This window comes from Lemur catta, chromosome 14 (assembly GCF_020740605.2).
Source record: "Lemur catta isolate mLemCat1 chromosome 14, mLemCat1.pri, whole genome shotgun sequence".
Lineage (NCBI taxonomy): Eukaryota > Metazoa > Chordata > Mammalia > Primates > Lemuridae > Lemur > Lemur catta.
In genome coordinates this window covers 67,467,065-67,481,062 of record NC_059141.1, presented here as the reverse complement: position 1 = coordinate 67,481,062, position 13,998 = coordinate 67,467,065, and the positions used below count along the sequence as shown (strand labels likewise).

At 50.8% G+C, this 13,998-nt stretch overlaps 1 long non-coding RNA gene across 1 annotated transcript; it reads right to left on the bottom strand.

Moving 5' to 3' along the window:
• Window positions 1-779: 779 nt before the first annotated feature.
• Window positions 780-5,053, bottom strand: LOC123650413. Its single transcript, XR_006739338.1, has 3 exons — window positions 5,044-5,053; window positions 4,344-4,362; window positions 780-920 (listed from the first exon to the last, which is right to left on the bottom strand). It is a non-coding gene; the product is annotated as an uncharacterized LOC123650413 (long non-coding RNA).
• Between the last annotated feature and the right edge of the window lie 8,945 nt (window positions 5,054-13,998).

The following is a 13,998-nucleotide window of genomic DNA, read 5'->3' as shown; positions in this document are numbered from 1 at the left end:
GGCCCCCAGGGAAAACCTGAAGTCTGCTGTGGGCTCAGGGGAGAAGTGACCTTGCCATGTTGGAGTGAAGCCCAGGTCCAGGCTTCTCTCCCCCAGAGCTCTTTGCCTGTCAGTTTCCCTGTGTCCTGGCCGGGCCTCGGCAGTTGAGGAGCTGAGGCCACTCGTAGACAGCCCATCTTCTCAGGCCTGATCTTGCGTCTCACAGACCACCAAGGCCCCACAGAACCATCCAGAAACGTGTAATCCTAGGAATGCTGCTCCTTTCCTAGGGGGAAAAGTTAGCACATGCTTCTCTTTCTTTTTGTAGCCTTTCCTCACTCTGGCATTGACCAATGCATTCTTATTTTTCAGATTTTAATAAAAAATCTTATAACATTCTGATCTGGGCTGCATAAAGACACATTTGTGTGTATATTTGCTGTAAAAAGTTACAATAAACTTTTTTTGTATATACTGATTCTTTTTAAGCCAAAGAAAATAAATAATTTATATTTTTCAAAAAGTTTGGTTTGGCAAAACAAAAAAAAAAATTCAGCATTAGTGATTTAAAACAACTTGAAAACTTTGAGGAGCTGCCTCATTCCTTTGCTTGTATTTTTTCCTGGTTGTAAATAGCCTTACACAGACTCATTTATCACAGGGGCCTCTCTGGGGAGCTTCCGCTTCCTGCCACCTTCACCTCCTACTTCTACAAAAACATTGGAACAGGGAGCTGAGACTCCCAAACTGAACAAGTCATCGGAAAAAGAAAGTGATCAATTACCTGTGCACACATCTATTTGTAGGCAGGGCTGTTTATGCAGGGGAGTCTCAGCGAGGGTGTGGGCGAAAGATTCGCACAACAGCACTGGAAGAAATTCCACGTGCTCAAGGCTATCTCTGTTCAAGTGATGACTGGAATTCGTGGAAGTGCCGTCTGCCTGTGGAGGAAAACCAGGTGGTGGTAACTGCTTCACCATGAGGCACCGAGGGGCAAGGCTTGGGGACCAGCACGAATTAATCACAGGCTTTTAGGATGTCATCACATTCCTTGGGTCTCGCTTTGGTGAATTTCAGAGCAAGAGCTGGGAGAGAAAGGCCATTTTGGGTTCAATGTTTTCTTTTTAAAATGCCAGTGTTACACCCGCAAGCTTCCTTTGATGTCAGGAGCCCAGAGCCTTTGCAGCACCGGGACCCACTGTACCTGGTAGGTGCGTTTGGTGTCTTCTGTAGAAGGGACACTGAGCAACAGCCCAACCTGAGGTAAGGTCTCCCCCTGTGAAGGAGCAGAGGAATGTGCAGGGCCTTCACTGTTGGGCAGCTGCCCAAGATTCTTCCACTGAGGCATTTTGCCCGGAATAGTCCCCACACAGAGGTCCATTTACTGCTCTTCGGTCAGCCTTTAAAAAGGACATTGTCTACCTCTCTGCAGACCAGCCAGTTGTAAGCACCACACGTTTGCCATTGTAATACCTTCTTGCCAGTTTGCTGAGTGACCTTGAATGTGAGTTAACAAGAAGTGCCATTGTCTGTTTGTCTTCAAAACATGCCTCAAGTGACAAGCCAAGCAAACGGCAAATTTATGTAATCTACCCTAATGAAAACATCTAATGGAACTTAACAGAGCTTGTATTACATTACAATTATAGAGAATAGATATGGTCAAGTGTTTTGGAATATTGCTTCTGGCTTTATCAAGTCCTAGAGTCTTTGTTTGCTGAGACTCACAAGTTTAGTTTTAATTATTTTGTTCATGTGTAACATACTTCATTTTATAAAGTCTTTGATGCAGTTTACAAAAGTACACACCCTATAAGAAGAAAACAAATACAGCAGGAGACTTCCAGATTATGAATAAAACTTGCTACCTACGCCTAAATACATCTCTTCCACCTTCTGCTGGAATTCCTGGGAAAATAAGAGGTGCAAAGCCTCTAGCACTGGAAACAGGGCGTCTGGTCACTGAGCCCAGCTGTGGAACTTTCCCACGTGATTTACACACAACTCCTATCTAAAGCTCTGAAGCGATAGGAGGCTGAGCGGAAGGAGGAGGGAGATGGTTTGCATCGACCCCACCTGCATGGCTCTGCCTTAGAGACCGGCCGCCAACCCTCGCCCCCCACCCGCGAGAGGATTTGCTTCCTGAGATGGTCAAGTCTTCCCTTCCCCTGCCACTGCCGCGCCCCGGCCACCCAACCGCAACTCGCTCTCTCGTCGCTTCTATTAAAGGCGCTGTTCCTTGCGTGGGCGTGTTCATACGGTGGCTCAGGGCGTTGTGGAGTTGAACTCAGCGGTAGAGGTAAAGGAAACAAGTAGGCACGGTGGCTGTCCTCCCGCTGGGGACTGCCGCTGTGACGACGCGGCTCCAGCAAGGGCGCTAGAAGGGCAGTGCGGAGTCCGCCCGGGAGCGCCTTCTCCGCGGCCTGTTGGGCAGGCTGGGCCGGCTGGGCAGAGGGCCTCGTGCCGGCCCCGCGGAGACTGCAAGTCGCATGCCTGGGAGACCAGGGAATTTCAGCCCGAGGGAGCACACGACAACCTGCTCCTCTCCTTAACATCTGCCAGGTGAGAAAAAGGGGCACTTCCCCATCTGCTGGCAAAGAACCCGGGAGTTCTTTTCTTTTCTATTACGACTTTAATGAAATAGTGAGAAGACACTGCGAGAGTTCTTTTCTTGTTCTGTTATTACTTTACTGAAATAATGAGCAGATACTAGGACTAAAAGAGGAAGATCTTTTTCCTAAGGGTATGGAGAAAATGATCTACCATCTACAATAGAAGAAAATATTAATATGTATATGTTCTCTGCTCAGAATGAAATATAAAAAATCATGAATTTATGAAATAGAGATGAACATATGAAAGAAGTTGAGGTAGGCTGAAATAAAAACAAACAAACAAAAACTGGACAAAACAATGGAGAAAATGTAGAAATGCCAAAGATTCTGTTACAGAATTAAAATCTGTACCACAAGAGTAAAAAAAGAGTTGGCAATAGAAAAATCTAAGATCTAGAGGCCCAACTACACAGGCTGTCTAAGAAAGCAGAATGAATATACAAGTGGGGTACGGTGGGAGAAATGACACAGGTGTCAAGAATGGCAAATCCAGTTTGTGACTAACAGGCATTCTGCAAATGAAAGCTAGAAGAAATGTGGCAGAAAAAACCGTCACATGGAAGAAAGCTTTCCTGAGTTTATAAAGAAACATCTGGACTTTTTGAGTAAAACGAATTATCTTGTGAATAGAAACCTACACGCAGATACATTCTGCCCAAACGTTCTAATTTCAATGATGATGAATAACCACCCCAAATCACCCTTGCAGGAAGAAAGGAAAAAATCACAAGAAAATATTTAGAAGAACTCCTCCAGAGATTTTAGAAAATTCTTCCAACACTGAGTGTTGGAAGACACTACAGGGATTCCTGTGGATTTTCCTGGGAAAGACATAGAGATTTAAAATGTCTATCCAGCCCATAAGAAAGACATGCTTGGTTGTCAAAAACTACTGGTAGAGTGAGAAATAAGTCAAAGGTAAATATGTAGTCATGGGGAACTCGTAAACAGCTTGTGGTTAGCATTATTCTAGGTACACACATAGAGCTAGATGTTAAATGGTCTTGTAAATAGTCAAACTTGTTTGTAAAAATTTTAAATATATTAAATTAGAAGCTACATGACATTTAAATAGTAAGTTAATGAAAATAATCTTACTAGCATAAGCACAGGAGTGAAAGCATATAAAAATTCCTCATCTAACAGTGGGCTCAAAAGTTATTAAATTTTCTCAAATTTGACATTTAGAGAAAACAAAAGAAGATTTATGTTTTGGAAAATCTTTAAGGATACCAGAAGTAAATTTGAAACAGGATATATGCTTCCAAATCACTGGAGAAAATAAAAACAAAGTAAATATCCTTAAGAGAAGCAAAAGGAAAGAATAAAAGCATACCAAAGTAGAAAGCATAAGACAAGATGATAGAATTAAGACCCAAATACATATATTAAATCACTCACGTTAGGTTAAGAAACAGAATTCAGTTATAGTCAACATAAAAGAAAACACTTAAAACAAAAAGGTATAGAAACATACTGAGGAGAACTAGGCACAATCACCACCCTCTTCCCCTGCAGTCCAAATACAACCCTTCTCCAAAAAGACCACTTTCATAAAAAGTAGCACTCAGTGCAAAAAAAAAAAAAAAAAAAATAGAAAGAAATAATAATCATGAAGAAAGTTCCATTATTGATGAAAGGTACAATTAGCAAAAAAACAATAGGAATAGACTTACATGTGTCAAATAAGAAAAATGAAGCAGAAGTTCCCAGAAAGCTTGTAGATAAAGTACATATTTACATACTCACCTTTCCTCTTGGAATGCACCTAAAAAACCCAATATAGGGAAAGTGTTAGTTATGGATGAAACATAGGAAAAAACCTCAACCCCTATCTATAATGGATGGAAACATATATACAAAATGTAACATATTTTAGACCACATGAAAGGTAGGGTGAGGGTCTGTCCTAATGCAGGGGGAGATTTAGCTCCTGGAGGTGAGAGGAGGCTGAGACCCCTCCAAACATGCTTCGACTTGGAGAGGGAGTACTAGGTTATGGGTGGCTTGGGGTCCATTTCCACAGCATAAAAGGCACGGGGAAGGCGTGGCTGAAGAGGGGACCGTGTGGGTTTTCTCTGATTGGGAGGAGTGACTGCAGATGGGGTGGAGCAGAGGAAAAACGATGAACATGCCCTGGGAGTTGGCTTTGCATCTGCAGAGCCAAGTGCAATGAGTGGAAATCAGTCAGCAGTGACCCCACCTCCCCAGACAAGATGTGCACCCTGGTTTATGCCAGCTGGCCTGCTTGCCCAGGAGGAGAAATGCTGAAACTGGAAGGGAGAATTTCCTGCAGTGCGCACACATGTACCTTCAACCTGCCAAAGGAGCCGACTTGTGGGGCAGAGGGTTCAGCATGCTGCATGGGAAAGGCCCGGAGACAGAGTTCAGAAAGTATCTGATGCTTAATCTCAAGGTCTCCAACAGTCAGGGGCTTTGTCTACCTCACCTGCCTTTTCTTGGGCAACCTCTAAAGTCACCACCTTGGCAGCACTAGGCCACTACCAGAAAACTCCAGAAGGAACTGGCTAAAAGCGGCATTGCTTCCTGGTCCCTCCAAAGGGACTGAAGGGCAGGAGCCCGGAGGGAGGTGGAGCTCAGCTGCACAGAAAGGGAAAATCACAAGAGTCTAGAATGTTCAAAAATGGCAAATTCTGTCCGGGAGGAAGTGAAGTCCCTGTGGCTGGAAATTTACAAGCAGAGGCTGGGCTACCGCTGGGTGGGGATTTCTGTCGCTCTTGAGCAAATTTTTGCTGTGACCATGAAGAACGGGACACGGGAGAAGAACACGGCAAAAGCTTCTTAGGCCCGGAGTGGAGCGGGTCGCCCCCCGCGTGCTGTCGCGGAGCTCTGCGCGGCTCCTCCGCGGGGCGGCCTTCCCCAGACGTCGTGGTGGGGAGGGCCCGCGGCCGCAAAGCGTGGGTGGTCCCTGTCCCCTGGCGCGGCAAGTCCCCTGTCGGGGTAAATTAGCAGCTGCTGAACCTTGACGCGGCAGGGCCCGGTAGGGCTCAGAAATGCCTTGCCGCCTCCTTTCCCCCTCAGCGGTTAGGGCTGCTGGGAAGGAACTGTTTATTTTCTTTTGTTTTTTACATTTTGGGGTTAGCTTTACCGCTACAGGAGAGTAAGATAAACGGCCCCGCGGCGACGCAGGGACTGGTGCAAAGACCGAGCATGCGCCGAGTTTATGGGGGAACCGGAGCCAGCCTGCTTCTCAGTGACCCGGATGCCCCCAGCCGTGGGGTCCCTGCGTCTGAATCCCCTCACGTTCCCCTTGGTCTGACGACAGCGCGTGGGAAGGGCAGGGCTGCGGACGTCCCAGCGCGCTGTCATTTCTCCCTCGTCTGCTGAGGTCTCACCATAGCCATGGCGGCAGGCACCTGCGCCTGGCACTTCCAGTGCGCCCTGGCAAGAGGCGAGGTGTGCTGTGGCCACTCTTCGGGCACCGCCGCCCTCCCCATCGCTGGCTTTCTGGCGTGGGCTCTCACTGCCCCCACACCAGCGTGGCGCCCGGCTGGCGTCTCTCCTGTGTGGCTGGCGCCCACCTTGCCTGGCTCCGCGGGTGCTTGGATGCCTCCCCTGCCTGGCACCAGCGCGGCCTCTTCCTCCGCTTTGCACAGCTGTCTCAGGCTCTCCCATGTCGCCAGGCACCTGCTGTGACAACCCTCCTCCAGTCAGATTGCACAGGCCCCGCAGAGTCCCGGGCCTGGGGCCGCCCTGCCCACAAACCCACCTTCCAAGTTCTTGGTGACCCCGCCGGCCCTGCTTGCCTCTTCCCGTCTCCGTCCCCCTGACTGTCTGGACCCTTCGCTCTGGGCAGACCTGAGCGTCCCGGGTTTGCCTCTGCCCACCACGTGCTGTTCTGCGCCCAGCTTTGCCCTAGGCAGCCGTCCCGGCTTCCTGGCAAGACCGTGAACGCCGCAGAAGAGAGAAAAACATCTGACTTAGTCCCGTAGCCCCAGCTCACCTGGGAGGCCCGAGTACCTTGGTTTTTCTCCCTGGGCTTTTCTCCCACACTGTCCTCTGAGCAACAGGCTGCGACGTTAACTCTGGCTGTTCCCCGCCCGTGCGATGCGGGAATGAGTGTGACCCCACCCAGCCAAGGCACCCAGCTCTGTATACAGACCCGAAACTCAGCGGGACACCTGCCCTTTCTTTCTGAACCTCCCAGCGTTCCATCGCGAGGCTCCTGCCCCTGACTGGCGGGGTCCAGCCGCATCACCACTGCCCGGTCTCCTGGACGTCACAGTTTCCCCTGCCACGTGGCCTCTGGGCTCAGTTTCCTTTCCTTCCAGGACTGGCAGCCTTCCTACTACATCACCATCACAGGTCTTCACGGAGTAGGGAGGGACTCTGGAAGCGGGGCTTATGCGGGTAGCTGGGGAGTAATCAACGTCCCTGCGGTGGATGAAGCCAGTAATAAAGCCATCAGGAGGGAATGATCAATTCTAGGGAGCAAGAGGAGGGCGGGGAACACCCTCACCAAACAGGTGGTGCGGAGCACAGAGGCGGGTCTGCAGTAGGAAAAGAAGGTGAAGGATTCGTTCTAAATAGGAATGAGAAGTGAATGCAAAGGAATAAAAGCATTCCTGACCTCTCCTCCCATCCAAAAATGATAAACAGAATACATTTATTTATATACATTATTTTTTCTCTTTCCAGGGTAATTCTACACCTTTATGGAAGATCATTTGAAAGTCTTTTATCTATTAGAATTAAAGATATAAAAACCGTAAGAGCAATGTTATCTCAGACAGTTCAGAACGATTTACAGCACCCGCTGGAAAGCCCATCCGCCACGGAGCTCGCTGCTGCTCCGCCTCTGTGTCCTCCGCCAGCAGGCCCGCCCTCGCCCAGACGCTGTGTGCCCACGCGAGGACGGTGGGGCACGGGCTGCGCAGTGGCCTCTTGCAGCCGCACAACGTGGAATTCCCCTGCCCAGAGGTCCTCGTGGGTGACATCATGCCTGTCTGTGTTGCGATGTGCGCTGTGAGTGTGAACTTTCCTTACGCACAGGAAGCAAAGGAAGGAAAGTGGACTTAAGACAACAATGGTAACTCAAAACGAGGTTAAATTTCACACGGAAGCATGCCAGCATGCGCGGTATTTCTACTTATTTGGTAAGAGTGCCGGTGACCCGCCCTGCCAGGCTCCCCCAGGTAGAGCTGGGTCCTCCTGGGCCTCTTACTCAGAGCTTTGTGGTGCAGTTTGGGGCTCCCGGCCTCCCTGCCACCACCAGGAAGCCAGAGAAAGCTCTCCGCTTTTCAAGGGCTGGTGACCGAGGCGGGGCCGAGCTGGCTGGTGGCATCAGTCTTATTTACTATCTCACAGGTTCAGTTCCCACGGGTGAGTTTCGTTTCCCATGTGAGGAAACAGCCTCGGAGAGTTGTTCCTTGTTCCCTGTGGAAGCTGTGAGCACGAGCCGGGACAGAGCCCCGCTGGGTTCGGCTGGCGTCAGACACTCCCCACAGGCGAGGGAGGACGGGGGGCTGGGAAGAGGACCAGTGAGTGTGTGGCCTGGGTGCAAAGTCCGTAAGTGTCCCCGGGGTCTGGCCAGGATAGGCCTGCTCATTAGCATGTTTGACCCACAGCTGATCCCATAAGGGGACTTGGGAAGGCAAGGAGAAAATAGCAGTCACGTGCTAAGAGTGTTGGGGCTTGCGGGTGCAATGAATCAACAGAGGAAGAAAACAGTCAAGTTGGGAGAAGAGAAAAAGCCTCTCCAACATCCAGACTTCACAAATTTGCTCCGGTTCAGCCTTCCACTCTTCAGTACAGGCACTACATCATGTCAGAACGTTCCTGTCTTGAAATGGTAATCTAATAATCTTAAAAACCCTCGGGGAGGTGGAACATCATTTGTTCCCTTCACTTTCTGTGCTTATGTGCTTAGAAAGCACCGTCCTGGGGAAGTGATCTCTGGCTCCTTGTGTTTAAGCACGGAGAGCGCGGCCGGGTTCAGGAAGGACACGTGCTCTCGCCGGCCTGGCCAGCCCCAGCCCCAGGCAGATACCACTTGGCCTCAAATGTTTCATCTTGGGGGGTTACACTGGACCCTTAACCTCCTTTACAAGTCACAACGGTATGAGAACAGAGAAATGGTCCTGTGTAAGATGGAACTAATGCTCTTGGCTGCCGCTTCCTTCTCTTTCTCTTTTAGTCCTAAGGGACATGGCTTTTTTACTTCTTTGAGATTTAGGAGTCTTGAGGTTTCATTGCGCAAAGAATTCTGTGTGGTTTTAGAAGGCAAGTCACTTTGAGTGATTCAAACCCTCGTTTATCCAAACACGGAGGCCGAGGACCTCTTAGCAAACCAGGTCCCCTGTGACGAAGCTTTTGGCAAGGCTTTGTTGTCTGTTCCGTGCACGGTCGGTATTTCCCCTGGCAAGCCCAATCGTCATTTTTCCAAGTCAGTGTGGCCCTGCAGGTTTCTCTTCCTAGGTGAGTGTCCTATGCACATGTATGCAGATGCCTGTGCACACGAGCGTGCACTGTACACGGGGTCACGTTAGAGACCAGAGGCCCCAGCTGTTTACCAAGCCCTGCAGCCAATGGGTTCAAGGATAATTAAGAGAAATCTCCCTTGGCAGAAATGTGCCTGTTTGGGTCTGCTTCTCATTTTGGACAATTGGAAAAGGCAATCACTCAAGTTTTATTGATGCCAAAGAGTTTTTCACAGTCATCAATATGGGTTACAAAAATGAAGTTGTTGACATCTTATTTCTGGGGGTTTTTTCTTTCAGATAATTGTGAGCCCTCAAGCGTCATATATTCTGAAACAAGGCAGTTCCACGCCATAACCGAACATTTTCAATGCATCACGTGCACTTGATCTTACAAACATTCTGCCAAATCCTGGGCCAATCACATACATCTGTATCTATCAAGCCCATTCCGATTTCTCCCTCTGCTGCAAGACAGAGTAAAATTAGAGTAAAATCTGACCTGATTTTACTCAGAGGGGCATGAGATAAAATGCAAATCCCACATGGATTCTTTTGGCTTTTTCTTAACGTGCTGTCTATGTTCTAGATACGGGTCCCCAGGTGTTGGAGAGCGTGGCCTCTCCCTCCAGCTCCACTTTGGTCAGGTCTTCCGGACTCTTGTTTTCCCTCTTGGATGACCTAGGCTGGGGCTCCAGGTGGGAGCTCCATTCGGCAGCTGTGAGCACTGAGGTCCGTGGGCCTCACTCAGACATCTGCCGGTTTCCCAGCAAGTGCTCACCTGCTCCCAGGGCCTGAAGAGGACTCCTTTCCTCTCTATTTGCAGAGTGACAGCAGCCAGCCCGTGCTCTCGGCAGCAGCCTTCTGTCTGTGTCATGAGAGGGCCAGGCTTTGTGCCACTAGCTCAAGATGGAGCGTGAGGCCGGCTCAGCCAGGCGAGAGCTGCCCTCTGTGAGCTCCGAGCAGGCCCGGGCTCAGCACACCACAGCGGCCCAGCAGGGCCTTGCCGGCCCCGCACCGTGCGGGGAGCCAGGCTGGTCTCACAAAGGGGATGCCACTTCCCCGGGCCAGCTCCTTGAGGGGTCAGACTTGAGACCAGGTGTGCAGGAAGCTGAGTCACGAGGGCCAAGGTTGCTCTGAGCCCAGGGCAGCAGCAGCAGCAGAAGAAGTCCCACCATAATCGTGTAAGTATGGACGACCCCAGGAAGGAAATGAGGTGACCCACACAATATATTCGCCACTGAGTAACTGTGAAAGTCACAGTTTTAGCTCTCTCTTGTTTAAGATTGAAGGGCCAAGTGGAATGACGGGATAAGCTGAAGGCATTTGTCAGGCCACAGAGATGATCTCATTTGCTGCCGTTACTGAAGCCGAAGCCGCTTGCAGACGCTGAAGCCGCCCTTGCCAAGTCGCCGTCCTCAGCCCTTTCACTGCGTGCGCACATGCTGCCCTAGACCGCGCTGCCCAGTCTGCACGAGGTGCGCACGTCTGTTCCTCCTTTTAAGAGGGAACTGAGTAAGATTCCCAAGGCCACAGAAGAGTTTAACAAGATCTGGACATTTTTCTCAAACCACCTCCTCGCCCACCTAAAAACATGCTTCTCCCCCAGATGTGCGTAAGGCTGCTATCGGTCGCCGCGGCCCTTACCCTCACCACGGTCAAACGAGCGGTAACGTCAGACATCGCAAAACCTCTTTTTGGCCCCGATCCAGATCCCGGAGCTCCAGCCAGCACAGGCCCTGCCGGCGAGGGAGCCTGGGTGGTCCGGCACACCCCTCCCCGTGTAAACGCTGAGTGCACACGAGGGGCTGCTGTGGCGGGTTGGAGCAGAGGAACTCCTGTGAACTGCCGATAAGAAAGAGCACTGTAAAGAAAGCGTTTGTAAATGGCTGGCAAGCTCTTGCTGTGCTTGCTGATAGGTCTGGAGTCATGAAGTGCAAAATGACCCTGACAGAGCTTTAGTGTGTCCAGGAGCTGGTTCTCTTTGTGGTCCTCCGGCCCTCCTGATATCACTTACAAAATGTTCCATCTAACATGCTATTCCCTGCACGCCCATGCCCGCTGGCACCCAGTGCGTAAGAATCTGGAAGTATAAATGAGCATGTCGGCCACTGAAGGTCAACAAAGATTTCTTTTTTATATGATGTTGCTCTGAATGTCAGAACTGTGGGCCTGGGCCCGCCTCAAGGCAGCTGTCCTCGGTTTTCTGAGCAGTTGCCTGTTGCAACAGCCCTGCCAGCCGGGTTGCTCCGTATGGCACCGTATTGACCAGTTAAACCATTTTTCTTGTAGATTTTGAAAATGAGACACACAGAGGGATGCTGACACTGGGAAGCACCTGCCGGACGACTTGCCGAGAGAGGCTGCGCGCAGACGCCGGCAGACGGCAGGGCCGGGGAGGCTGGGCCGCGTGGTTGGCAACAGCAAGGGAAGATGCAGAGGCAGAGCAACGCGGAGTCTGCAGGTGGGGACACAGAGAGCAGCAAGAGGTGCCTCTCTGCAGCTGGCCTGTGTTTTGGCCCTTCTCGGTTGGTGGATGCTAACGTTATCCTCCCCTCTCCACCTCCCTGCCTTGGAGGCCTGAGGCCATCTCCCTCCACTCTTCCTGCACGCTGAGCTTTCCTGAAGTGAGCCATCGGTTGGCACGAAATCATGAACCCGTGCAGGGTTGGATGAAGTCAGCAGTGCTGATGATCCGCCAGACGTGGGGGAAGAGAGAGCAGAACAGGCGTAACGTGCTGCCCCAGCCTCTGCATGGCCCCGGCCTCAGAGCGCCCGTGTGACAGTGAGGGTGGACAGGAAGGTCTGGGTGGCCCTGAAGTGTGCCGCTGTTGACTCTGCGTGATGACAAGGTGAATCTGAAGTCCTTGTGAGTTTTGTCCTTCCTCTCCTTTCCTCCTCTTCCTCCCCTTCTGCAGGGTGGCACATCCATGCCGTGTTTTGTCAGCTTCCTGGGTGTTTTCAGGGAAACAGGCCTCCTGCTCCATCTCCCTAAAGAAAATCCGTGTTGTGACATTTCTGGCTCAGAGCAAGGCATCTTCAACATAACTAATTGGCAGCTCCTTGGAGTGGAAAATTTCTGCCAGAAATGTTCTGAGTTCAGGGTGAGTGCCCGAGTCATTTCTGAGCTCTGATCTGCAAGCTCAGGGGCAGGAGCACAGAAATTAATAATCTGGCATCTCTTCCGAAGTCAGTTTTCCTCCGAAGGTCAGCAGTGGGGAAACGCGCCCGGGCCGCAGTGAAACCTGGTAAGAATGATCACCTCCCGGGAGTCACTACACGCCACGTTTGTCCTGAGCTCTTACACACGTTAATCCATTTGCTTTCACAGCCACCATGGGCAGAGGTATTTTATTATTACATTTCCTGGAGGAGGAAACTGAGGCACAAAGAGGCGCATGGCTTGCACAAAGGCACGGTGTGTGCAAATGCCGTGCTGGGCACCGTGCTCCAGGCAGGGCTCTCTGGCCTTGGCGCACCTCCAGCCTCTCCCTTGCCCTCCTCTGAGGAACCTTAGGCCTGGCCAAGTTCTCGCCATACTGTGGTCAATTTTATTTTCTTTTTCAGAACACAGACCAACATCTAGAATAGCCTTTAAGTTTTTAGGGGGAAAAAGGCCTTCCTATAGACTTAACCAATAAGAAAAATCAGTGCAGAGAAGACCTTTGCCTTGGTCTGCGATATCATGGGGTTACTGTTTGGTGGAGTGAAGATATGGCGAACTTGACCCCTGTCTCCGGGACCTAATGCTAACATAGAGGGTGGTCACCTCTGGTGCTACCACGCCCCCTGCCACTGGCACAGGGTCACCGTTTGACACAGGGCTGCCACTGGTGCATGAAGCCGTCGATGTGTCCAGGAGTGCAGTGTGCAGGACCCAGGGTGGAGGCTTTGGGATTATGTCTCGATCTTCACATCTCTACTTTCCCTCCCCTCCCTTCCCACCTCTCTCCCTTCTCCCTCCCTCCTGCCTGTCTTTTCCATATGGTGCATGTGTCCCTTGACCCTCCGTGCCCCATATGGCTCACTGAACCGACTTGTGCTCAGAGTGTGGATTGAGGGCAAATACTTCCTAAAGCCCTCAGGTCCCAAGTGGGGACCTGCCACTTTGCTGATGTAACTCCAGCTGTCTTCTCTGCTCACCACAGGCTGGACAGGTGCCCATGGCCCTTTGCAGGCCCTCAAATCAGCTCCAACTCCTTCTCGAAGCTTTGTGACCTTCAGGGAAAGTTGAGCTCTTGCTGGTCAATCCTGCTGCCTCAGTGCTTGGAATTTAGTGCCTTGAACTGGCTTTCGATCCTTTGCCTTGACTTTGAAATTTTTTTTCAAAATAGAGCAGGCTATAGCTCAATCACATTTTTTTTTTTTTTTTCCTTATCTTTTCATAGCTCATGTTTTCCTTCCAGGAAATCTTTACTTTTCTGAATTCTTCCAAACTCTACCAGGGCAGTTTTCAGCCCACACCCCGGGTTTGTACACTTCCATCCTCATACACACTCCTGAGAACCAGGGACACGGCATTTCAGCTTTTCCAGGAAGCAGAGGGTTCCCAGCAGAGCTGTCTTGAGTCTGTCACCTCTGAATTAACCCTGTGCACTGCTCCATCCATGGATGAAATGACCGCAGTGGCCTCAGCCCCCTGCCAGAGCTGGGCTCACTCAGCGTGGGGACAGTGGGACGGAGGCCATGTCCGTTTCTCTTGCTCTCCTGGTGTTCCACCTGCCCAGCCTCTAGCTCCCCTGTTACCTGAAACCCGGCTCCCAGCGAATCTTGCACACAGCCCCTGCCTCCCGCCAGGCACCTGCTCAGAATGAGACCCTCTCTCTGCCTCTCCACCCCCGCCTGTTCCCTGCATCCAGGCTGCGTCCCGGGATCCTACACTGGGGCCTCCCTCAAAGGGTGGGTTTAGTAGCAGACTCAGAGAATGAGAATGGGAAACAGAAGTTATTTCTGTAGGTTCCCTG